This window comes from Periplaneta americana, chromosome 3 (assembly GCF_040183065.1).
Source record: "Periplaneta americana isolate PAMFEO1 chromosome 3, P.americana_PAMFEO1_priV1, whole genome shotgun sequence".
Taxonomy (NCBI): Eukaryota; Metazoa; Arthropoda; class Insecta; order Blattodea; family Blattidae; genus Periplaneta; species Periplaneta americana.
The window spans coordinates 167,598,063-167,626,040 of NC_091119.1; the positions used below are offsets into that span (position 1 = coordinate 167,598,063).

At 35.7% G+C, this 27,978-nt stretch overlaps 1 protein-coding gene and 1 non-coding gene across 2 annotated transcripts in view; one reads left to right on the plus strand and one right to left on the minus strand.

Annotated features, from left to right (window-relative positions):
- Positions 1–27,978, minus strand: part of Neto (Neuropilin and tolloid-like) — a 1,086,331-nt gene that overhangs the window by 602,301 nt on the left and 456,052 nt on the right. The gene's annotated exons all lie outside the window — the stretch shown is intronic.
- On the plus strand, positions 7,871–7,943 carry TRNAT-CGU (transfer RNA threonine (anticodon CGU)). Its single transcript has one exon. It is a non-coding gene; the product is annotated as a tRNA-Thr (tRNA).

The window sequence follows — 27,978 nt, forward strand, 5'->3', positions numbered from 1 at the left end:
AAGATATAAACTACAGTAATCTAATTAAGCTCACTGTGTAAGAAATGCACATCTCAAGTAAAATCAGGTAAACTCAAGTGAATTTATACCGCGAACCTGTTTCACTCCCTCCAAATAGACTCGTAGAAGGGCAATAAAATAATTTCCCTTTCTACAAGTGCTTCTATCATGGTGCCCTACATATACTACATTTGTTTTCACATAATGGGTCTTCACATTTGTAAAACAAAATAGTTACACACGAAATACGGTGATTTTTAAATTAAATGCATAAAAATTTAATTATATTGTGCATCTCGAAAACCCGAAGTGATGGAACATTTTGCTTGTTATTTTTTAATTCAGGAGGTCTAAATTATTAAGAATTTGTTAGTTTTATGTCTGGCGCAAAATGACTGACGACCACTGTAATTTGTAGTAAGCCTAATTCTCTGCTCTAAACTATCACTCATTATTGATTTAATATATTATTTTTCTTTACTGTGAGTCGTGAAGTAGTCATAACTAGACATCGGATTTTTAGGCACTAAAATTGCAGTTTTAGGCGCCTAAAATAAGCTCAAAATTTGTAAAAATTAGGCTCTATTTTAATGAAAATAGGCATTTTAGGCATATCAAGGTATCATACTTATTTCTTTCACTGAAATTTTTAGTTATACACTAAAATACGCACAAAAAGTATGTTTAAACATTAAAAAAGAATACTATATTATATTTATAAACAGAGCTGAACAAATTTAATATATTGAAACTAATGAAATAATGATTATTGATATCAAGAATACTCATTTTAAGTTATTGAAATTCAGTTCCATGCTCAGACTTTATTATAATTATCTGCACAGTACACCACCAGAATTTTTTCTAAATTCTCCACAGTTAACCTTTGCCTTTTGTCACTGAGAATCATTTTGAAAGCAGAAAAACTTCTTTCAACCGAAACTGATGTGAGAGGCGCAAATTTTTAATTAGGTACAATAGAAACATCAATACTTACTGGAACATTTACACTTTCCCCCGATATCACTCTTGATACTTTTTCCAACAATGAAAATCCTACGTTCTTATTTAATACGTTGTCCCACTTATTTTTAACTTTTTTCCCAGTTTGTATGTATGTTCAGCAGAATGTATGTTCACTTGAGCTTCCTTTACTATTGCTGTTTGGCTACAAAGAGATTGTTTTTCACGTTCTAATTGTTCAATGCTTGCAGGTATGAAAGAAGAGTTTGATGTTATGTAGGCAATATCGTTTTTCACTCGTGAGTCATTCAGACAATCTTTCACTGCTTTCACACACGCTGCACTATCAGTTTCAGGTAATTTATCAATAACTGTGACCACTTCTTTAAAATAGCTACTTAGAATAATACACCACTGACTGAATCCAGGTTCCCCATCGTGTAACAACCGGCTGAGGTGGGAGTGGGATATCTGGAAAGTTCTCTCTGAATATTGAAATCCTGGATGGGGCTTGACAAAAACATTTTTTTGTGTTAGAAATAAACGAATTGACAAGAGGAAATTCATTCCGGATTGTTTCAGAAACCCTGTGAAGGACATGTGCTAGACAGGTTACATGCGTGAGGTTAGGATAAAATGTTTTAAGAAGTGGAGCTGCAGCAACCATGTATGAGGCAGCATCAGTACAAAACAACAGAACTTTAGAATCGTCTATATTACCTGAGTATAAAGACTATAGGCCTTTATTTACAAAATAAGCAATGGCTTGGCTATTCACTTTCGAAAGTTCCTTAACACATACGAGGTGTGGAATCGAAGGTCCATCAGGACTAAGTTTTCCTACTACCATATTTGCTATATACCTATTCATAGGATCTGAGGTTTCATCCACAGAGACCCATATGTAAGAATCACCTATATCCTCCCGAATGGAAGCTAAAGTTTCATTGTATATTCTAAGTAATTTTTTCTTAGGGTCGACTCAGATGGGATATTTTGTTTGCAGTATTTTTGTAAAAACTGTCTTAAAACCGGATTTTCAATTGCATTCCAGGGAATGTTAGCAGCAACAAACGCTCTGGTTAAATCAGCATAGAAATTGCTGCTGAGATTGGATGAAGTAGGCTGTGTTAGTAAAGTTTGTTGCAGTTGATTTTTCTGCTGAGCTTTAGCCTTATGAGCCGCTCCTTGCACATGCTGCTTTAGGTGGCACTTCTTTTCTTGCGAAATCTAAAAATGTAAAGTAAACTGAATTAAAATAAAATCCTAATTGTTGTATTGCCGTATTTCTATCACAAAGTTAGTGGGTTCGAACAATCAAAATTTTAATGACCTGCAAATACTTTAACTATCGGAATTTAAAAGGTTAAAGTGTAGTGGTCTTAAAAGGAATTATACCTCAGGATAGCTCAGTCAATGTATAAATATTATAGGCCTACTCATTAAAATTAATAGAATTTATATATTTCAACTATCGTTACATACCTGTTTGCTACAAATCTTGCAGAATATTATTTTTCCATCATAAGTGAATTCTGAATATTCTGTTAGCCATTGCCGGATCAATGTAGATTTTGCATTTTTATTTTTCGGCATTATCGCGTTAAACTTCACAGGAAAACGTCCTACCGCTCAAAACTTCTCAACACAAATAAGGTGAGGGAAAGAGCAACTGTTAACGAGCATTCAAATGAACCGTTGTTATTGAGATTCAATTGGACAAAAATACAAAGTTCCACTTATTGTTGCATTTCCTGGTAGTGTTAACACTAGGAGGGCCATTCTTTTAAATATTTTGTAACGGTTTACCCTACTAATTCGCAGTTTTACGACTTTTCATAAATATTTCAAAAACACTCTTTCTCCAAAAATTGTGATTTTATGACACTCTGAAGGGCAGTACAGCTAATCGGTTTCAGACCGAAAACAGTCATTTTTATAGTATAGTATATCTCTGAATCGGTAGCAGCACATGTTGTGATTGTTGCCTGCTTCAAAACTAAGGTTGGTTCTTTGTCGGCATTTATGCCTCCAAACATGTTAAATTCGGTGAAATCTATTGCGAGTGTCGTGAGATTCAAAACATTTTGTTTCCTTTATCAATGGTTTCATGGCCGGTGTGAAGCAAACTTTCCACTTTTTAAATGCCTTAAATTTCGCAGTGAATGCATGTATAAATTATAAAAAGTAAGAGTAAAATGCGAAACTTTACAGTGAGTTAGGCATTTTTAGGCGAATATTAACAAATTAGGCTCTAATAACCGGTTTAGGGCATTTTAGGGCACTATAAAACTCTTTGAATACCTTTCAATTTCCATGAAACACAAATATTAATAATTATTTTTACTTTTCTCCTAAAGAAACAAAATAGGCATTTGCCCTAGAATCCGATGTCTGGTCATAACATAAAAAATGACGTTTTAATTTTAAGACTCTTTCAATCGTATAGATTTTTAGGAGCTTGCGTCCTTAGGAAATAATAAGCAACTACAATAGAATTTTTCATATAGACAGTCCTCTATTATTGACGCCATTTTCTAGCCTAGGCCAGTTTTCCAAACCCACACAGCCAACAAATCAGTTGTCGCGAGCAGACAGTTTTAAACTGTCGCGAGGCGTTGTAAAGCAAAACATAGCGTCGCGCCGCGCCGCGTCGCGTCGCGTCGCGTCTGATTCTGTGTGCACCCGGCCTAAGTCACACAGAGTTAGTGTGCACTCATTGTTGGTTGCTTGTCTGTTGTCAGCCCACTTTGAGGTCTGTGGATATAGAGGGAAAAATTGGATCGGTGTCTGGTAGTTCCCGGGTAGCTCAGTTGGTAGAGCGTTGGTACGTTAAACCAAAAGGTCCCGGGTTCGATACCCGGCCCCAGAACAATTTTTCCCTCGAAATTATTCAAATCAACTTTACAGGGAGTTATACCTGAAAGCTTGATTTCCATAATACACGTCACTGTTCGCTAACAGAAAACCACAATTTAAGTCACACAGAGTTAGTGTGCACTCAATGTTGGTTGCTTGACGGTTGTCGGCCCACTTTGAGGTATGTGGACATAGACGGAAAAATTGGATCGGTGTCTGGTAGAGTTCCCGGGTAGCTCAGTTGGTAGAGCGTTGGTACGTTAAACCAAAGGTCCCGGGTTCGATACCCGGCCCCAGAACAATTTTTCCCTCGAAATTATTCAAATCAACTTTACAGGGAGAATTTTTCCCTCGAAATTATTCAAATCAACTTTACAGGGAGTTATACCTGAAAGCTTGATTTCCATAATACACGTCACTGTTCGCTAACAGAAAACCACAATTTAAGTCACACAGAGTTAGTGTGCACTCAATGTTGGTTGCTTGACGGTTGTCGGCCCACTTTGAGGTCTGTGGATATAGAGGGAAAAATTGGACCGGTGTCTGGTAGAGTTCCCGGGTAGCTCAGTTGGTAGAGCGTTGGTACGTTAAACCAAAGGTCCCGGGTTCGATACCCGACCCCGGAACACTTTTTCCCTCGAAATTATTCAAATCAACTTTACAGGGAGTTATACCTGAAAGTTTGATTTGCCAGGTCCAGTTTTGTGCAGAAACTTGTCCACGAACATTCCCATAATACGTTGACGCAAAAAACCGATCTTCCTCTCGCTCAGTAAATTGTAATAAATTCTCAAAAAGAACTATCACAATATTATTCGTATCACAGTATTACCAACCTTTACCCTATCATTAATGATACGCAAATCTTAAAAGTGTGTAATTATGAATGAAAAAGCATTAACTTTTTTCGACAAAATCAACTGTGCTTTATGAGACATGTTTCACTTTTTCCTGCAGTTGGTGGAGTGCCGAATGATTAATAAAGCACATATATATGCATCACTTTGTGGATTGCACATGAAACAGTTCTCCAATACAGAGGCCGCAGGGGGGAGGTCAATGCGTTGTAAACCAAATCCATAAACATACACTCTCGGTCACAAACTTCTGGATTAAGCTATTATTTTTTTTTTACATATTCATAACTTACTTCGAAAATAAATAACGCAAAATCAACAAACATTCAAAATATATTTCCTACGTTAGGAGTATTATCATATAAGCAGCTTATAATATAATAATAAACCCATCGATGAAATAAAATGCGTACCTATTCAAACATGCTGTGTGATCCAAACGGCTTTTATTGTAAGCTCTTGGTATTAGTTCGCGTTTCCAATGAAGCGCGTGTACAGTATACAGAGAATCGAAAAGGAAGCTTATGCTCTTCTTAAATTTTCTTTTACACGAGATATGCTGCCATCGTTAAGACTCATAAAGTACTAGCTCTGGAGTCACACGGCGTTAATGCCCCTGATATCTCTTATGTACATATTCGCATCTTATGTGCACGAAACGAGATGTCCTGAGTATTTATATGGGATCTGTTCTGGGATGCAGTTAAATCATGTGCTGTCTACTTTAACGACCTAAAAGTTACTATCATTATCATCATATGCACATTTGGACTGTATGATCTCTTTTAGAATCTAACTTTTAAAAACTCGTCTGAACTCGCTGCGATCTTTCACTATTACTAGTTCCATTAAACATGTATTAGTAGGATATCTTTGAAAAGCTAAGATACAAGAAGGAAACTGAAAATGGGTTAATGACTTCAATTTCATCATTATCATCATTATTTCCTACTGGTTAAAAATTATATTTCGGGATCAGTCGCTTCTACGGTCGATTTGCTACAAAGTTCAACAAAGAGAGGGCTGGGAAAAGGGGTGGGTTTATAAACTGCAGAGAGGGCTGCATCATATAGGAGTAGGATGGGTGTGGGAGAAAGGGGAGAATAACGGGAGGAATGTATGGCGTAATGTGAAGATGCGTTTGATATCGAGAGGCAAGAGAGTGAGCTCCAATGTTCGGAAAAGTCCTCACTACATTTACAATCAGATCTCGTGCTTAACTGGGGGAGGTGTGACTACATAAATTCTTGTAACAAAGACAGCAGAGCAGGTTTAGCGTGGCTAAGCTTGGGGGCATGGAAGGGTAATAAAATTGTCAACGAAGAAGGAGAGCGTCTTCATCCGCTTTGCAAAGATAAGGATTCCTATAAGCATATTGTATTACTGTGTGTCGAATTGGAACATGTAGGGAGAAAATATCTACCACCCTCGATGCTAATTCAGAGTAGGAGTTCGCTTGCATGTATTGACCTCATGGGGAATAGAGAATGGGAACAAAAGACTGGATTGTTCCTCTTGAAAGCGAGAAAGATTAGAGCTGCAGCTGTCGAAGTTTCCGACGCGAACTGAGGAAGGGATAATAGTATCCACCTAACTGTACACTTTTAGGTCTTTTAGGTTAGGATATATTATATAATGTGTTTTATTGTGCCATTTCCATTTTTAATATGTTTTATTTTAGAGAGTAGTTGAATGTAATCATAGGTGGGGGGGAACCTACAAAGGAGGACTTGTCTTGGATACAAAGCACGTACGGTCAGAAGACCCGTGCATTGGATTTTAGACAAAATTATGATAATATAAAATTTGTATGTATAGTATTACTCAATAAATCCATCTATCTATCATTATTTCCTTCAAGGTTTAGACTTTTCGATCTGTTCCGTCTCCATCAAAATTGGTCTCGCCATCTCGAAACTGGTCTTCCTAGTAGAGTAGAGATGAACAACGATCGAGAAAGCGAGACTAACAGCGCCCGCAAAGCAGAAAACCCGCACGACAATGTTGTATATGTCGCGTCGTTGACGTAAAGACTGCTTGTGAGTGTTTCAAGACGAAGTGAAATAATAAACGAAAAGTGGATGAATAAAGTGAAGTAACGAATCAAACATGAATACAAGGAAATGACAAGCGAAAATAGGTGAAGTGAAATAACAAACGAAAATTGAAGTGAAATAATAAACGAAAAGTGAAAGAATGAAATGAAGTAACGAATGAAAATGAATAAAATGAAATAACAAGCGAAAAATGTAAGAAATGAAATAACAACGAAAAAATAAATTAAATGAAATAACAAATAAGGATTGAATTAGGTGAAATAGCAAACAAAAAATGAATGAATTAATGTTTTAGGAGGAAAATTCGCTCCGGCGCCGGGGATCGAACCCGAGTCCTTGGTTCTACGTACCAAGCGCTCTGACCACTGAGCCGAATTCAATCCACAGCACCGGATCGAATTCTCCTCCTTCAATGTTGTCCTTTATGGTCTGACTCCATGTTAGGCATATATTTATTTTATTTTCCTAGGTTATTTTACGACGCTTTATCAACATCTCAGGTTATTTAGCGTCTGAATAATATGAAGGTGATAATGCCGGTGAAATGAGTCCAGGGTCCATCACCGAAAATTACCCAGCATTTGCTCATATTGGGTTGAGGAAAAACCCCGGAAAAACCTCAACCAGGTAACTTGCCCCGACCGGGAATCGAACCCGGGCCACCTGGTTTCGCGGCCAGACGCTCTGACCGTTACTCCACAGATGTGGACTGTTAGGCATATATGTTGACATATAGTCCAATGTCAACTGTCATTATACTAGGAGAGCACTCAGCTGAGTGACTTATTTGGCCGGGATTCCGCAGTTACGTGCACAGTAATCTGTACAAATCTATGCATTGCTAGCTATGAAAATATTATAGATTTATTAATTTGTCATACAGAATAATATCTGTATTATTGACAATTAATGATTGAGGAGAAAAATTGGCTCCGGCACCGGGGATCGAACCCGGGTCCTTGGTTCTACGTACCAAGCGCTCTGATCACTGAGCTACGCCGAATTCAATCCACAGCACCGGATCGAATGGCAGTTGACATTGGACATATACGTCAACATATATGCCTAACATGGAGTCAGGCCATAAAGGGAAACATTGAAGGAGGAGAATTCGGTCCGGTGCTGTGGATTGAATTCGGCGTAGCTCAGTGGTCAGAGCGCTTGGTACGTAGAACCAAGGGCCCGGGTTCGATCCCCGGTGCCGAAGCGAATTTTTCTCCTGAAACATTAATTCTCAATAATACAGATATTATTCTGTATGACAAATTAATAAATCTATAATAAAAAAAATAAATGACTTTAAATAACAAAATAATAATGAATGAAATAAAATGACAAACGAAAAATGAAGTGAAATAAGAAATGAAGAATGAATGGAGAAAAGTAATAAACGAGATCAGCAAGAATTGAAATTACGAACGAAAAATAAATGAAGTGAAATCGCAAACAACAAATGAATGAAGTGAGATAAATGAAAATGTAGTGAATTAATACATAAGGGGGAAAATATAATTAATAAGCGAATGAAATGAAATAAACGATTTAGTGAAGCGAAGTAAAAACGAACGAATGATGGAAATGAAACAACAACGTTTGAATGAAATACATGAAAGGATGAATGTATGAAATGTATTGTAAATGGAGTCGATAAATGTTCAGAAGTTAAGTAATATCCGATATAGAAATCAGGACGCATGGACGAATAAAGAGATGACTGCAATTGGCATCTGATGTTTGTGACTCACAGAGACAGTTCAGAGGGGTGTGAATTACCCCGCTCAGTGATTTCCAATGTCTCGCTTCAGTGATGATTCTGTTGAATACCAGGGTTGCAGACGCATCGTTAAAAGTTGAATACTAGTTCGGCGAAGAGTGGATAACGAGTCGCATGGGCACGTAGTTTTTAACAGTTTCATTATACCAAAGTCGTCTGCTCATTTGTTTTAACAGATTATAACAATAAGGGAACAAAAAGAAAGGCACGTCTCATTACTAGAAACCTGTAGGCGGTTGGACGTGATATTACTACGGCTTAGAGACAAGAAACCATTGCAAGAACAAAGAATTCTTCTGTAGAACGCAACAGTGCTGTCATACAAAACACGAACACCAGTTACATCTCCCGCACATTGTAGAGTGGCTTTCCCTACGGGTTTACTGCTTTACTATGATGAATTATCCTTTTTTTCTCAGGAAATGTCTATAATTATGTGTAATCTCTGCATTGAAATTAAGGTAATGATATGATATGATATATGATATGATATGATATGATATGATATGATATGATATGATATGATATGATATGATATATTTTGTCACAGCAGTCCACACCTGTGGAGAAACGGTCAGCGCGTCTGGCTGCGAAACCAGCTGGCCCGGGTTCGAATCCCGATCGGGCAAGTTACCTGGTTGATGTTTTTTCCGGGGTTTTCCCTTAACCCAATACGAGCAAATGCTGGGTAACTTTCGGTGCTGGACCCCGGACTCATTTCACCGGCATTATCACCTTCATATCATTCAGACGCTAAATAACCTAGATGTTGATACAGCGTCGTAAAATAACCCAATAAAATAAAAAAAAAATTGTCACAGCACTTCTTTACATGTAATGGTGTACCTCACATTTCTGTATCCGGTGCCACCATTAACATATTATTACAATAACACATTATTTGCAGTACACGTCTACACAAATACTCCCAATTACACTATGTACCTTTTTTGTTATTTGGTCAAATTCTCCTTCAGTATTTCTCCTACATTTCATTTGCTATTCTCTATTTGTTCCTTAATCACATTGAATTATTTGTCCTATTTGTTCTTTGACTTTTCTCCTATCTTTCTCTTATATTCATTTACTGTTCCGAGGTTCAAATGTTTTTTTTTTAATTTTTATTTAAATTTAAATATACAGAATAAAGAATATAATTACAAAAGAAACAAGAGAAATAGAAATAAAATAATACAAGCAATATAAAAAAAGAAGATATAGTAGTATTAACAAAATTTCAGACCGAATGAGCAGCGCTCGTGCTCGGTCACAGTTCAGATATAATATTAAAATAAAAAATAATAATAATAAAAAAATAAGTAAAATAAAATAGGAAATAAAACATAATTATAGCGGCAATGGAATTATATAATATAATATTAACACTAGAGAAGAATAATATCGCACGTGAAAAGTAGGACTAATATATATTTCAAAATTATAGAATACAAATATAATATAGGTTGAATAATTCATACACATATGCTATAAATTTATTTAATCAAATTGAAGATATTAACACGTTTCTAATTTTCTTGTTATATGTTAGTGGGTTACATGTTAGAAGTTCTGGGTGTAATTTAGTTAAAGCATTGTACAACCGAGGGCCAAAATTTATGCTATGCTTTAGACCAGCAGATGTGAGACATTTAGGTTCTACTAATGTTGAATTAATATTTCGTCTTGTGTCATAATTGTGTGTCTGTAATACAAACTTATTACGATTTTTATGATAAAATTTTAACAGCGTATACTTATAAATTTGTTCAATATTAAATACATTAAATTCAGAATAAATTAATTTAGTTGGATAATCGAAACGTTTCTTCAAACAAATTTTAATTATTCGTTTTTGTAGTAAATTTAACGGACTAAGATTAATTTTTGTACTTCCACCCCAAACAATTATACCATACTGAATGATAGACTCAATAATGGCCAAATAAACATTTCGTAGAACTCTAATAGGTAAGTAGTATCGAAGATTAACGAATTTATAAATTGTTTTACGAAGCCTCTTACAAAGATAAGTAATGTGATGAGGCCATTTTAAATTCTGATCAATAATGATACCCAGATATTTGACATACGTGGCTTCTTTCAAAGGTGGACATTTACAACTTTTGGGATCTAAACAATTTTCACTGTGTATTATTAGTCTATATTCATCGCTAAATTTTAAATTTTGAACACTGGCAGCTGTTAACGAAAAAGGAACTAAAGTTGATTTGGATATATTTAAAGAAAGGAAGTTGGAATTAAGCCATTTTTTAACAATGTTAGCACCTATATTAGCATTTCTATGTGCTTCCTGCCAAGAAAAAACACTGAAAATAACTACTGTATCATCCGCATATGAATATACAGATCCATTAAATTTTTCTAAATTTATATTTAGCAGATCATTAACATATATTAGAAATAAAATAGGTCCCAAAATTGTTCCTTACGGTACACCTATACTTATCAATATATTTGTATTCACTAAATTGATCTTCAATTTTGGTCATTTGCCTTCTGTTACTAAAATATGATTGGAATAATTTTAAAACTATACTTCTAACTCCAATAGTATGTAGTTTGTCCAAAAGTAAATTATGATTGATAGTGTCAAAAGCTTTCCGTAGATCCAAAAAAATACCCAAACATTTGTTTCCGATATCTAGTTCATTGATAATTTTTCCAGTAACATTAATAAGAGCATCATCAGTAGAAATATTATTGCGGAAACCAAACTGATTTTTAGAGAGGATTTTATGTTTTTCTAAATAATTTATTAATCTATTCTTTAAACATTTTTCAAGCAATTTGGAAAATGTTGGAAGTAAAGATACAGGTCTATAGTTATTTAAATTATTTTTATCTCCAGACTTGTATATTGGAATTACTATGGCACATTTCAAAACATCTGGGAATATACCTTGCACAAAACATAAGTTAAAAATATGAACCATGGGTTTTAATATATATTTGACAATAATTTTTGAAAGTATTATTCTTCATTCCATCTATACCAGGAGCAACATTATTTTCTAATTTCTTAACCAAAATAATAATTTCATCTTCAGTTACAGGGAAAAGAAACATGGAGGAAGCTAAATGTTTATCTTGTGTCTCATTTTGTAGAGAAGAGTTAAAATTTGACTTATTAATGTTAGAAGTAACTTTGTGTCCTATCTCTGAAAAATAATTATTAAATTCGTTTGCAATCTCTTTTCTGCAATTTAATATTTCACCCTTATAGTTTTTTTAACTCCTTAATTGGCTGTTTATTTTGTACATTTACATCTGTAGCTTCATTTATAACTTGCCAGAATTTTTTAGGTTCATTTTTGTATCTATAAAATTTGGATTCATAATATTTAATTTTCATTTTTCGAATGATAAGAGTTAAAATATTTCTATATGCTCTGTAATAATTTTTAGTTGTACGTTATTTGGATTCTTTTTAACTTTTAAAGCAAGTTTGTCTCTTGTATGAATAGAATTAATAATGCCGGCCGTGATCCAGGGTTTTATTTTCTGGATTTATTAGAAATTTTCTGATTACTGTTTATAATAGTATGTTTATCTATATACTTTATGATTAAATTGTAGAAAATTGAAACCAGGCATTGGCATCATTACAATTATAGACCGATTCCCAGGTTTCTTTTAGAAAATCTGTAATCAAATCAGGATAATTAATTTGTTGCATATTTTGTGATGAGAGAGTAACAGACGGCCTGGAATTGTATTCATTGTTAGACATTTTTAATAAACTAAAAACAATATAATGATCGGTAATAGCACTAGATAGAACGCCAGGTATGAAGCTATAATTATTTTGAGTTTTTAGAAATATATGGTCGATGCATGTGCCAGAAATTATTGAAGGCCTAGTGATGGCATTTAAATAATTTACAAACCCATATTCATGGAGAACATTCATATATTTACTGCCAATTAAATCTATACTATTTTCTAATATGTCTATGTTTATGTCTCCAACAATAATATGGTTGCGACAACCTTCTAAATTGGATAAATACTGCTCTAAATTGTCTATGAAATCATTTTTATTGTTTTTAGGGGATCTATAAATGGCGGTGAAAAAAATTTCACTCTTATCAAGCTTAATCTTAAAATGAAGTGAATTACAGTGCTCAATTTCAGCTTCTATTACACTAATATAAATGCTATTTTTAAAGTATATTACTATTCCATCGCATTTATTGTATTTATTAACTTTTACCAATTTATTGTATCCATTAATATCATAGCCAAAATCGTGACATAACCAAGTTTCCGTTAAAATGATAATGTCAAAATCATGAGTGAAGCTTTGTAATAATGCACATAATTCCAGGAAATTTCTGTTTATGCTACGTATGTTTAAATGAATAAATTTGAAATCATGAAACGAGTTACAAATGTAATTGTTGCAAGAGGTGATATCGTTAAAGACAGCCGTTTTTAAATCATTATTGTCACAGTATAAATTAAGTTGTTCTAAATGACCGTTTACTTCCATTATTGCAAGTAATATTACAAAGCATTATTACAATTAGCAAGACAGTTTTTTTTTAATTATTTGTGAATTGTAATTATTATTGGGTACTGAATTCACAGTCTTTCTAAGTCAGAGACTGAATTTATTAGTGATGGGCGAAGTTGTTCTTTTCCCGGAACAGTTCCGACTGTTCCGGTTCCGAAAAAATACTATGTTCCAAATAACAGTTCCGAAATAACAGTCACCAGTGGTGATGAGTCGGAGTCGTTGAGTCGTTCAAACGAACGGTACAGTACCCTCCCTCTTCACCATGCTGCTCACACTGGAGCACTCATAGGCATGACATAGTACACATTCTTATCTATAGATGACACTGCAATGCACATTCGAATCGATTTTGGAAAATTGCTGTGAATGCGGACAGAACTCAAAAGCTTAATGTTAGTAATTACACAGCTGTTGACTACAAGGACAGAATACAACACTTTGTTTTCGTACATAAAGTTATAAAGACATGGTAGCCAACTAAAAAAAAAAATAACATAACATTTAAAACATATGGTATGTAATTTCTGTTCTCTCTATTACATAATAAAAAAAAAACAAATCATTAATTTTTATTTTTACTTTTCTTAATGCACAGTTATAATAATAATAATAATAATAATAATAATAATAATAATAATAATAAATATTACAATTTCATAAATAAAAAGATATATATTGGCAGTACTGAAACCTGGAAAGCCCGCAGTGGGTTAGTAAAATGTTGGAATCGCATCTTTACCAAAGTGTAATTTAAACTTCGCATTAAACCTCGCTCTCCAAATCAGTACTTATATGGGCAGTTTCCAACAAATAATGCTACAACATTTTTGTCGTTCTTTGATAACAGAGAAGATAGCACAAAAACTTGTGCTTGTCAGACTTAACCTCAACAAACGACATACAGACATTGTAACTAAACCACTCATTACCATTTACGACTTTAACCTTTGTATAGAATCAGCTGATCAATGAATTAATAATAGTATGCGTACTTTATGACTTTGTAGAATGTTTATAAAACAGAATTAGTCAACTAATGGTGAAATAAACCATAAAGCGGGAATGAATATTACAGATTATTAAATACTTACTATAACATTACAGATGATTGGCCAGTCTTACAAATGTTGATATTAAAGTTCGCGCCACCGCAAGGATTTCAATTTCCATGCGCCCCCTTCCAACCACGTGAGAGTTTCAAGTACCAACTTCATCCAACGCAGTTCCAAGTATAACATAAAGAACAACGAGAACAGTCTAACTGCAGCTGTCGTTGGTTCATCGGAACAAGCTCCGACGTTCCGACTGTTATCTCGGAGTCGGAGCGAGCCCGCAACAGCTGGGCAAGTGAGCAGCTCGGAGTCGGAACACTGTTATTTCGGAACAGGAGGTTCCGACCTACCGGTACTGTTTATTTTTGCAACAGTTCCGAGGGAGTCGGAACATACCTTGTGCAACGCGGTACTGCGAGCCCGCAACAGCTGGACAAGTGAGCAGCTCGGAGTCGAAACACTGTTATTTCGGAACAGGAGGTTCCGATCTACTGTTCATTTTTGCAACAGTTCCGAGACCGGAACAGTTCCAAAATAACTGTTGTGTTATTTTTTACCCATCTCTAGAATTTATTTTACTTACAAAACTGCTTTCATTTTCACGTACAAAGATATTACAATCCTTGGTCCACACAAACTTGTGTCCCTTCATCTTGGCGACGTCCCTGGTTTTACGCAGCAGATCTCTGGTAGCCACGGTCGAATGGTCTGCTGCAGTGAATCTCCCTAGTCCCGCATGGTTTGGAAGCCGTTGTAGAGGGATTCCCGGACCGTCACCTTCCTTCTTCGACTCCACCTTGTAGCACTGAAGCCAGGCATCCCGGCTGCACCTTTTGGAGAATCGAATGACAATAGGTCTGACTTTCCCCGGTGATCCTGATGGTAATCTATGGGCCACGCTGACATCATTGACTAAATTTAAGGCTCCAATTGAATCAGAAATTTGGTTCACTACTTCTTAAATTATTTCAGATCTCGCTTCAGGAATTCCGAATATTATTACATTGTCTCTTCTTGAGTATTGCTGGATTTCTTTTATGTCATAATACAAATGGTCGTTTTCATACTTCTTCTTATTCTTCGGTTTTTTCCCACTTATAGGTTCGCCGTCTTCAGTTTCCATATATATCTATCGTTCCAATCTCCTTCTTCCAAATTCCTGTCGTCCATCATTGGTCTGACATGGGTTTTCCATTTCAATTTTGGTCTACCACGTTTATTTTTTCCTGGGGGTGACCATTGATATATATTTTTTGGGCATCTTTCGTTGCCCATTCTTTGTACATGTCCATACCATTTCAGAGTTTGATTTTCTATTCTCTTAACAACAGATGTGGTGACGTTCATTTCTTTCCAAAGGAGTTCATTTCTAATTTTATCCTGTCTTGTTTTTTGAAGACTTTTCCTAAGATAGTCGAATTCAACTGTTCTAATTTTGTTTTTTTGTAGTTCTGCCATGGACCAAGTTTCACTTCCATATGATAAAATATTCTGTATTATACTCTTGTAGATTTTAATTTTAGTTTCTTTTGTAATATTTTTATTCCAGATTATTCCATGCAAAGTCTTGGTAGCATTTTTTGCCAGGGCAATTTTATTTTGAATGTCTCTCTCACATGTACCTATATTTGTGATTATTGATCCGAGATATTTAAAGGATTCACATTTTTTAATTTTTCCTGTTTCAAGTATGAGGTCACCCTCATCTCTTCCTAAACACATATATTCTGTTTTCTGTAGATTTATGTTTAGTCCCCATTTTCTATATTCTTCCATTAGTTTATTTACCATATATATCATATCATCTTCATCCCCCGCAAATATCACCTGGTCATCGGCGAATAATAATGAATGTAGTTTTCATACTTGAGGTCTTTCATTTCTTTTTGTGCTGCCTTCAGTTCGTCTTGTATTTGAGAGAGGTATTGATAAAAAGAGTCGAATTTAGACGAAATGTAGTTTACTGACTTTTTAAGTTCCTCTACTTCTCCTTGTATAGATAGCTTGAAATTTTCAAACATGCTTCTTATTTCTGAAATAACTTGCCCGTTGCTGATTTCTTGTTCATTTATTACTATCCCATTTTCATTGTTTCTAATGGTATTGTCTGTTTCCTTCTCTTTCATCTTCTTTTCAACTTCCCCTTTCTCCGCCGTCTTCGTCGATTTATTCTTTCCCATTTTACGCCAACGGTTTTGTATAAGAGCTGCTCAACAATACGTCCTACTTCTTTGCTGTTTAAAACTGAACTGTTAGTACTAATTTTATGCTGTCACTTGTTCACTTCTTTTAACCCTTTCTCACTATTTTCTGTCATTCCTATTTGCGCTCACTTTCACTTTCTCACTATTCTACTTACACTTAATCCATTGTCACTATTCTCACTTCCTATAAACAGCCTACTTATAATTTATTCTACACATCTGCTTATACACTTTCTCTTTCTCCTATACTTCTCGATCTTTTCCAGTTTCATTTTATTTGCACTTTTTGATCACAAATTCAGGTAACAGAATTAATACATTAAATCATTCATACTCTTCTGCCCAAGGGCAGTTCTTTAACTGCAAACCCAGCATTCTTCAATCTTTTCCATTTTCTGCCTTCCTATTTGTCTCCACATATGATCCACATATCTTAATGTCGTCTATCATCTGATATCTTCTTCTGCTCTGAACTCTTCTACCATTCACCATTCCTTCGAGTAGGCAATTCCTTTTCAGCCAGTGACCCAACCAATTCCTTTTTCTCTTCCTGATCAGTTTCAGCATCATTCTTTCTTCACCCACTCTTTCCAACACAGCTTCATTTCTTATTCTGTCTGCTCACTTTACAAGCTCCATTACTTTCCATATCCACATTTCAAATGCTTCTATTCGCTTCTCTTTACTTGTCGTAACGTCCACGTTTCTCACTCAAAGCACTTCACTAGTCTCTTCCTTTGTTAGCAGTATGTTAGTCCATTACGTTTTCGTCCATTCGTAATTTGGTCTTAATTTTACGTTTGTCCAGTTTTATGTTTGTCCTACATCAAATTTTGTCCACAAAACTTTCGTCCATGTCATTTTAGTATTATGTGAAATTTCGTCCTATAGGGTAAATTAGGACCTGTTGGACACTTCGTACTTTAACGTGTTACCTCGCCACTTGTGGGCACCACATTCTGCTAGAAGACAATGACGGAAGTAGCCACGAGTGGCTACTTCCGTCATTGTCTTCTAGCAGAATGTGGTGCCCACAAGTGGCGAGGTAACACGTTAAAGTACAAAGTGTCCAACATGCCCGACTGTCCAACAGACCCTAATTTATCCTATATATGTCCTTACTTGATTTAGTCAAAATTTATTTACTTGAAATTTTCGTAGCTGTGTTTATTACAAAAAAATCAATCACTGAAATAAAGCATGATATTTATTTTCAGTTATTTCAAAGAACAAAGATCATGCATTCATTGGAACTATTTCTTAGAAGTGTAATTTCCTTCTTTAATTTCCATCTTTGGGTTCTGCGGGTTGCTATGTAATTTCATTATAGATTGACCGATTCTCACATCGTCAATATATCCTGGTTAGATTCTTATTATAAGATTGGTGTTTATAAAATCAATAACATATTGGACTAAATTTTTGTGGAAAAAAGAAAAAAAAAAAACTGGACGAAATTTATTCTTGGACGAAAATGCTATGGACTTATTCCACTGGACTTAAATATGTTGGTCATAGAAATTTGGACGAAATGTTGTATTGGACCAAGATGTTTGGACAAACATCCCGGAAAACTCTTCCTTAGTTCTTTTTTTAGAGGTTCGCAGAAGATGCTCTTTTTCTTTTAAAAGATTCCTTTGCCATTGCTATTCTCTTTTTGACTTCCTGGCTGCAGCTCATGTTGCTGCTTATAGTACAGGTAAACGACAGAATAAAGCAATACAGAAATAACTGACAATCCTACGTAAAAAGAATGCAGCCTCTGAGGTTACCTCATCCGTTTATAAATTACAGACTGATTAATAGGAGAGACATTGAGTGTCAAAGAAAATGATGGACGGAATAGCTATCGAATGCTACAGGAAAATCTTCCGAATGAAGGATGATTACACTAGCAATGTAAAGTTCAAATCAAGATTCTGCAGGAAGGTTTTCTTTTCAGCCTCACGTAATCTTACTCTGCCATTAGATAACCGGCATTTCTTTATATAGAAATCCTTGTTTTAATCTTAAATTTGAAGATTTTTTGTCAACGATTTTTTTCTTATAGTTGTCGTGAAGCAGATAAGTATCTGTTATAGTCGAGAAACCTCATTTGTATTGAGAAAGGTCACTATAATTGGACAATATTTCAAGTGATATTCGTGTCGATATCCGCTGGTGTTTAAACTATATTCCAGACCTCCATTACTAAGGCCACGGTCACCTGAAGAAGGGAAGGCTACAAATTCACTTCTGCCGGGCTCAGGTGGCTGTATGTTCTGCTAAGTGCGATCAGCTATATGGGTAATTGGTAAGGGCGAGTCCCGCCTGAGTGGGGGCCTCATTATGTCGCTCTGGTGTTGAAAGAACACGTTGCTATGGCCTGTGGGGAAAAGCGATTTGCCCCCATTGCTTATGACACCATTTTCTTTTTACGCTTCCATAAACAACGTATCTGAAATCCATTTTTTCTTAACATGACGCACTTTTTAAGGTTAGATGAGCATTTTATTTAACAGTAATTTCAAACTACTGTAAAATATTTTGGATTCATTCACTCGTATTCAATGTTAAAAACTGATCACAAATTCATTGCGCTTATCTGCCCTATTAGAAGTTATTAACAGTAAGTAATTGTTGGTAATTCTCAATAACTATGAGTGACATATTTATTTACATTAATATATATTTTAACTCTGCAGTATTACCGAAATATAGACAAAATTGACCTTACAATTTCTAAATACAATAAAACTTTTTTTGTGCGTAGAGAACTGTGATACAATGCTTTGTTCAAAGTTTGAGGCATCAGAACTTCATAGTGTTTAAATTAAAAATATTTAAATTTATCGTATTTTCATAAATTTTGCTATTTTAAACTATTGTAGCTGCAAAACCCTTTCATCCAATGATCAAAATCATGGTTTATTTTGATGCTGAGAAATTAAAGTTTATATTGACATATAAACAGATTTTCCTACTTTTTATGGAAATGGAGAAATTTAGATTTTTCCTCATTAAGACGCCTTTGCCTAGAAAAAAATATTTTAAAAATATATAGTTAGATTCCGCATTGAAAATACAAATAAACATACATTTTTTTACTGATGGCACGTTGAGAAGAAAGTACTGAAAATATCAAATAAAGAAAATAAATAGTACGCGCGTGAACTAACCAGCTGACTGTGAGGCGGGAGCTAGCCGAGACAAGCAAGGCCAGGAGACAAACACGTGATGTTTCGTCTAGTAGCGCACAGCTGGGCTAGCTTTATCACAAGTTTTCATAAACACACGAGTAAAATGATGCCCAACGATCCCTTATCTTCAGCTCTCGGCCAGTGCGTGCGGTACTGCGCCGTTCAAGTCCAGGCGTGTGAAAATAATATATTAAATACCCTCGAAACTTACTGCCATACCACTAAGCAAACAATGCCGAATCCCTCTTAATAGTGCAAGATTTTTTCTCAATATTTTTTTACATTTTTATAAATTGGCAAAGAGCCTAAAAGTAAAATCAGATTATCTGTCTCTCTGTGTATAATAAAAATAAGGATTACTTCTTAACATAACATACCAAATGTCAGCTTCAAAATGAGCTCCCGTTCAATGTTCTGCAGTAAATGGTTCTAGAGTTCTGAGCGCTTAAAGAGGCTTGTTTTTATAGAATACGCTAAATTTGTCGCTCAACAATACGAAAACCGTTTCACTTTCGATAGTATATTTTTGAAAACGCACTCTCCTCAGCATCTTGTATAAATAGGGAAAAAATTAGACTACAAAAAATGCGAGGTTTTTTACTGATCGATTTAATAAGGAATAGCCCACCATTGTCTTGTAATTGTTTTTCAACCTCAAAAGATATGAGAATCTCATTATTGTGTTCTGCTATTGAGAAATATTGTGCTGTAACCCTCAGGGAAAAGCTTCTCCCGAACTCACTTTTTACAATTTCATAAACTAAATTATTTAATGATCATTAATTCTTAGCAAACGAGCTGTAGCTTTGTCAGTTAGACGGCGGTTCTTCACCCAGGTGACCATGATTCGATTTTCGCCAGTGTCAATGAAATTTGTGGTGGATGAATGACTTTTGGGGAGGTTTTCTCCAAGTAATTCGGTTCCTTCAGCCAATTGATTTCACCATTGCACCATCATCAGTCATATTTAACTCTTCAGAGGAAAATATCTACAGTATGTACAGTGTCGATTATATCTCCCTCTTAAAACGAAGATAACAGTCGAAAAATGCATTGCTAACTATAATGAAAGTAAAACCGAGTTGTAAAGTCCGAAATATACTCACCAATACGCCTGTGTCATAATCGTAGGCGATCATACTTTTTAAATGATTTTATCACAGTTGCAATTTCTATGTCATTTGTGGTAAGATGCTAGTGTAGATTTTGTAACTATAAATTTTATTATTTATTGTACGTTCGCTCGGAGAAAAACCAAGGGAAGGGATGCAATATGTGAGTAAGTTACCGAAGCAGTGGTTGTTGTCACACAACTCGACACGCGACTAAGGAAGCAGAGTTGCAACACCTACTAGAGTATGCCACTTAAACGTCCCACTTAGGAACTATGTTTATTTTCACTACTAACATTTGTAATTCTTGTTGGACTATTATTATTAGTATTATTATTACTTACGTACTTACTTACTGGCTTTTAAGGAACCCGAGGGTTCATTGCCACCCTCACATAAGCCCGCCATTGGTCCCTATCCTGAGCAAGATTAATCCAGTCTCTACCATCATATCCCACCTCCCTCAAATCCATTTTAATATTATCTTCCCATCTACGTCTCGGCATCCCCAAAGGTCTTTTTGCCGCCAGCCTCCCAACTAACACTCTAAATGCATTTCTGGATTCGCCCATACGTGCTACATGCCCTGCCCATCTCAAACGTCTGGATTTAATGTTCCTAATTATGTCAGGTGAAGAATACAATGCGTGCAGCTCTGCGTTGTGTAACTTTCTCCATTCTCCTGTAACTTCATCCCTCTTAGCCCCAAATATTTTCCTAAGAACCGTATTCTCAAACACCCTTAATCTATGTTCCTCTCTCAAAGTGAGAGTCCAAGTTTCACAACCATACAGAACAACCGGTAATATAACTGTTTTATAAATTCTAACTTTCAGATTTTTTGACAGCAGACTAGATGACAAAAGCTTCTCAACCGAATAATAACAGGCATTTCCCAAATTTATTCTGCGTTTAATTTCCTCCTGAGTGTCATTTATATTTGTCACTGTTGCTCCAAGATATTTGAATTTTTCCACCTCTTCGAAGGATAAATCTTCAATTTTTATAGTTCCATATCGTACAATATTCTGGCCACGAGAATTATTATTGTTATTATTATTATTATTATTATTATTATTATTATTATTATTATAGCATTATTATTATTATAACTTTTATTTTTATTGTCATTATTCATATTATTATTAACCCGCCAGTGAACGGGTAATGAAAAGTTACGTAACTGCACGGGTTGGGTCTCTCCGACCCATTTTATATATGATAAAAGGTATATTTATTTGAGTCATATAATATAATATGATATAATAGTTTTATTCTCCTATAGAGTTAACATCATAAATTTGTAAATTTCACAAATTTCAGTGTAGTATAATCTATAACAATTGAGTCATACAGTATATATACGAGGCTCATCCAGAAAGTAAGTTTCCCTATTAAAAAAAAAGAGAACACACACTTTCAGGAAAACATTTATTGGCAACAGGTACAGCAATGTTTCAGCTATTTTTCAACATAGCCACCATCAGAATTGAGACACTTGTCGTATAGTGGGATCAACTTTTGTATCCCTCTGTCGTAGAACTCTGCCGCCTGTGAATGTGAATGGAACCAGCGTGTGACAGACGTCTTCAGCTCTTCGTCGTTGCCAAAACGCTCACCGGAGGACAGGAATTTCTTGAGGTGCAAGAAAACGTGAAAATCGCTGGGAGCAAGATCAGGACTGTAGGGTGGATGATCAAATAACTCCCAGCCTAATTTCGTCAAAACAGCTGCTGTGCGCCGAGCCGTATGTGGACGAGCATTGTCGTGGAGGGGCACAACACCTGCAGTAAGCATTCCACGCCTCTTGTTTTGAATGGCACGTCGCAATTTTCGCAGTGTTTCACAGTAACGGTCAGCGTTCACTGTGTCACCTCTTGGAAGGAAGTCAATGAGCAGAATGCCCTTCCTGTCCCAGAACACCGTGCACATCACTTTCTGTACCGACAGCGTCTGTTTGAATTTCGTCCTAACCGGAGATCCACTATGCCACCAATGCATTGACTGCTGCTTGGTTTCCGGGGTGAAGTGCGAAATCCAAGTCTCATCGCCCGTGGCGATCCTGTCGAGGAACTCGTCGCCGTCATCGTGACACCGTTGCAGAAATGTCAGTGCTGCTCCTAAATGTTGCATTTTGTGTTCGGGTGTCAGGTTTTTCGGCACCCACTTTTTTGAACAGCAGGTGCTTAGTGACAATCTCATGCAACAAGGATCGCGATATCTGCGGAAAATGGCTGCTCAGCTCCGTAATCGTGAAGCGACGGTTCTCCATGATGCACTGCCGCACCAGCTAAACACGATCATCATTGATGAGGAATGGTTGCCCACTGCGCTCTTCATCATAGACACTTTGACGACCTTCGGAAAACTGCCTACACCAGCGACGCACCATATGCTTACTCATGATGTTCGGCCCATAGACCTGACAAAGCTGCCGATGAATTTCAATTGGCGCAATGCTTTGTGCATTAAAGAACTTTATCACCGACCGAACCTCGCAGGCGGCGGGAGAAGGAATAAGAACTTCCATTTCGGACCATTGCTGCCACGCTACTGGCACCAGGCGGGACCTGTCCGGCTGGCATATGATTGATACGTCATAGATCTGTTACGCATGCGCAATTGACACGGCTAATTACGTTTACTTTCAAGGGGAAAAAATCGGGAAACATACTTTCTGGATGCACCTCGTATATATAGGAATTCGCAATCTGTGCCTTGTGTCTTTTCTTGCACTGCACTTAAAATGATGTTCAAAGTAGACGATATGTTGTTGTAACAGTCATAAATGGTGCATCGTATTATATCACGTCCGAAATCATCAAGTTTCTTGAATTTCGTAACTGTTTGTAATGCAATATGAGTTTTCTTTTTAGGAGGATCTTAAAACACCCATAGCGAGAACAGTTTTAGCATTGGTGAATCACATTTGCCTTCTCCTTCATTGAAAAATAGGTACACTTTTTTATAATATATGCAACATGTCTGTCTAATGAATGACCTCTTCCAACAGGAGAAGTCCAACAGGAGAAGTACAAACATTACAATAAATAATTCATTGTAATGTTCGCACCTCTCCAATTATTGTCGTCATCACTATGTTGTTCACTCTCTTCAACAGACTCCCATGGTCGCCACATATTTCACTAATTTTAATGTACACTAATAAAACTAAACAGATAATGCAAACTACGTGCACTCCAAGTCGTTACAAAGCTGGCAACTATGTGGTGTTTACCTCTGCGCTGAACGAAGGAAATAGCAGTAACTTTTGTGACCTTGTGCGTCATTCTGACTTCAGCCCCCACCCTCTGGTTTTTCTCAGAGCGAACGTACACTAAATGTCAAGAAATAATTAGAGATCCTGGAATTTAATATTAAAGTGTTAGTTTGAACTTTTGGATGAACCAAGAGTCATACACGTAAAAAATAAAAAATGAAGGTAATGATACATATAAAACGAAGTAACTTCATCCTCTTTTGACACAAATGTATGTTCCAGGGCTCAAATGGAAGCTCATGAACAGCGTAACAATTCTGGGCGAGGAAATTTTGAAAAAAAAAAAAAAAAAAAAGAAACACTTAATTGAGAATTCTTTTAAATTATAACATATTACTTTAATATTCGTATAAAACTATTTTTAATGCCAATATTTCCATTTGACACAAAAATGAAGATATAAAATGTTCCTAATTTGGAATTGATCATTAAGTTGTTTACATTTATCTGCAAATTTCAAGTTAATATATTTTATTGTGACAGAGATTTAGCATTTTGAATATTGAAAAATGTAGAAAATTTTGTTCTACAGAAATGAAAGAAGAAGTTTCAACAGTTACATATCTCGAGAGCGTCTAAGACCACTTAAAATAATAACAGAACAGCTGTTTGACGTCATATTATGATGCGGTTTTCTTTACTGACATTTACATAGTAGATAAAACGATTTTTTTAAATAAGAGAATTTTTATATCTGGAAAATTTTGTTATTTTATATAGGTCCTTTCATACAGTAGCTGTAGATTGTAAACTTTTCACAAGATGTTTAATATTTCAGAGATAATTCAGTGGATCTTTCACATTTTTTGTACAAAAATAAATTATATTTCGGACTCATTTGGCATCAATAAATTTATAATTATTAAATTAATAAATTACTTTTATTTACACAATTCAAAATATATAATTTGGTGCTATATAAGAGGAAAACCACAGTATCTTTCCAATCACTTCGTCAGATTTAAGTTTCCTTCTTACTTCTGACTCCAGAAATGCAGTGTTAGAGGATGGACCGCAGTGAAATTCCTAAGTTACATTTTTGAACTACATTTTTTTTTATTTTGTCATAAGGAAAAAAAGTTATTTTTCTTTTACAATATTTAGGGCAAAGATTGGAAATATTTTGATACTAATAATATTATGATATTTTTTTATAATTTTTTTTTAAATTTTACTGAGCGAGAGGAAAATCGTTTTTTTTTTTTTGCGTAAACGTATTAAGGGAATGTTTGTGAACAAGTTTCTGCACAAAATCGGTCTTTTTCTCGCTCAGTAAAATTGTAAAAAATTCTCATATCGCACTATCATAATATTATTAGTATCACAATATTAGCAACCTTTACCTTACTTGAAATTTGTGAAATTATGATTACATTTCTATGAATGAGGTTCATTCCCTACAGTTTGAATGGCTACAGGAATCTTGAAAATTTGAAACAATTTGGAGAATTAGTTTAAGAGATATCAAGTTTTAAGTTTGAAAAATAGCAGAAAATTATTTCCTTTAAATTTTGAAAATAAAATTAATGAACTTTTATGATAGTTATAAATTTGTTGATATCATATGAGAAGCCCAAACACCACTTATTTTATAAAAAATGAGAAAGATCAATTGAATTGTCTGTCAGATATTAACAATTTTGTGAAAGGTTTACTGTATGAGCCTCCTCCCCTTAACTCTTTTTGGTCCCCAAGAGGGCCGCGGTCCAGCAGCTGAGAGAATCACTGCTCTATGCTAATGAGGATCATGGAGTCAGACGAAAAGTTCTTGTCTCTTGATCTTCTCTAGAATTCATTTTTCTGTAAACAGAAATAAACATTTCGCAATAATTTTCCTTGGAAAAGGGAAACGAAAAAATGCTCTCAGTTTTAGGAATTTTATTCAATTTAGAAGCTGACGCTGTTAACCGCACCAATCTCACGCTATATATTGTCTAGTTACTTAAACTGCAGTACATGGGACGCTTTTTGTTTAGAATACAGCGTTGCGTACGCACGGTGGCGCTATCTCACGTCATGAACGTGAAGTAATAGCAGTACACATCATAATTATCAACTACTAATCTCTGCCGACAACTTTCAACAGTTTCAACATAAAAAAAAAGAGGAGGGAGATGAGGTGATGGAAAAAAATGTGAGCATCCCCTGGCGCGTATATCAGCTGCAACGTCAGCACCACGAGAGTAACTTCCATCGCCAGGGGTGCAACTCAGAGGAAAAGCGAAGTAAGTCACCACAATTCAAATTCCAATCACTTAAATAGAATGGCCAAGTCATATTTCTGTACGATGTTACTTGATCGTTAAGCTGAAAACGTTTGTGATATAAAAAGGTAAATTTAGGTTTATTTTTAATATTGTGAGACTTGAAAGAAATTCTTTAGTCTTTACAATTGGTTGCTAACCAAGAGAAAGCAAGTCCAGTGGTGGGATTGCCACCTTTAGCCTCTGGACAGGCTGAGGTTACAGAATTTTCTCTGCATCTGATGGAAAAGAACAAAACATGGTAATCTGAACATCAATAAAAATTTAAAGTTAGATAGAGAGAAAGACAGTTTGTCAGCTTTCCCAATAACGGGACTGCCTCACTGGACAAAGCATAACAAACACACAGAGTGAAAACAAAAAACAGACCACAAAAGAGAAATGTGGAGAACGAACAAAATAGGGAAATTAAGTACAGATAATAGCATACACAAAACAGGCCTAAACATAGTAAACAAATAGATTAGACGTTCAAACAAAAGTTCTTCCTTCTTAGAAAACAAAGTACAGATGGTATTTTAAATGGCAAGTGATCCTCTGATAGCAGTAAGGGAAACATCACGAATCAAGTCGTTGGTCAGCTGGAACTTCTTGCAGAAACTGACAAAGAGGCGAGGTATTGTGCCCCTAGCGCCAACCATTAGCCCAACTACTTCAATGGAGGTGAGGTGATATTTCTCCAAATAGAATGGAACTGTGAGCTCATAAAGTCTGCATTTTTCTGAGTGGACTTCAGCGGGCTGTTGTTCCTGTGCCTCGAACCTGACAGTCGGGTCGATAATGCAGGCGGATGTAGAGCCTGGTGGAATGGCTAGCATGTCAATTCACCGACAGGACCCTCTTGAGAGATGCCATGGACTTCTTCGTGTACAGTGAGACCTTTCTTTCTCAAGGCTTCGGCAATCATGGACCTGATTCTGTGATGTCAAGAGTTCCTCAGCGTCTCGCTGAAAGGACAGACCCAAAACGTGGCCAAGAGTTTCAATCTCACTGACGCAAGGACGACAGTGGTTTCCGTCTCGGGACCTTCCTGGTATAGCACGCAGTGGACAAACATTAGCTGTCATTTTAAGAGCTAGTTTCCATTCACTGCTAGTGAGGCGATCAGGTTGTCGGATCCATTTATTGCCGGGAGTGAACTCCTTATAAAGGATGACGCCTTTCCCTTTCTGATTTAAAGAGCACCAAGATTGAAATGCTCGCTCCCTGAGCTCTTGTCTCTCCCTGTTTGAAGATGATGTACTATTATTACCAGATTCTGAAGATGGCCTCCAACTTTCTGTTTTCCAATTACAACTCATTTCTGAGGAACACTGGATTGAAATTTCAGCATTCGACACTCAACATTTTGACACACATTATAAGCTGGACATTTTTAAAAGAATTAAGCGAGTTCTTATTAAACATAATGGTAATTATTCGGAAAGCAACGTGCAGCCCATTATTACATTAAATGACGAAAGGTAATAAAAGGATTCAGAGTGGCTTTATTATGAGAATGAAATTCCCACTGCGGTAATTAAATTTCCTCCCGGTGCCCGTGCTCCTATTGTATCTGTCTTCATTTCTGACTGATCTCACTTCGAATATCGCCGCAGGGTTCGTGTTGTCATTCACGAACGTTATCTTGGAAATAAATTGCTGCAGCACATCTGTTCGCGCGATCACATCCCTGTATGTAAGCACTTTTTTATTGCCGACAGTTTACAGCACACCATAACTACGTGCTAGAGAACGACATAAATGTCCTCTATGGGTTTGATCTTTCACAGAATTAAACTTTGCTTCACCTTCGACGCTGCATAATGTTTCATGGATACAATTTCTACTTAGTCTG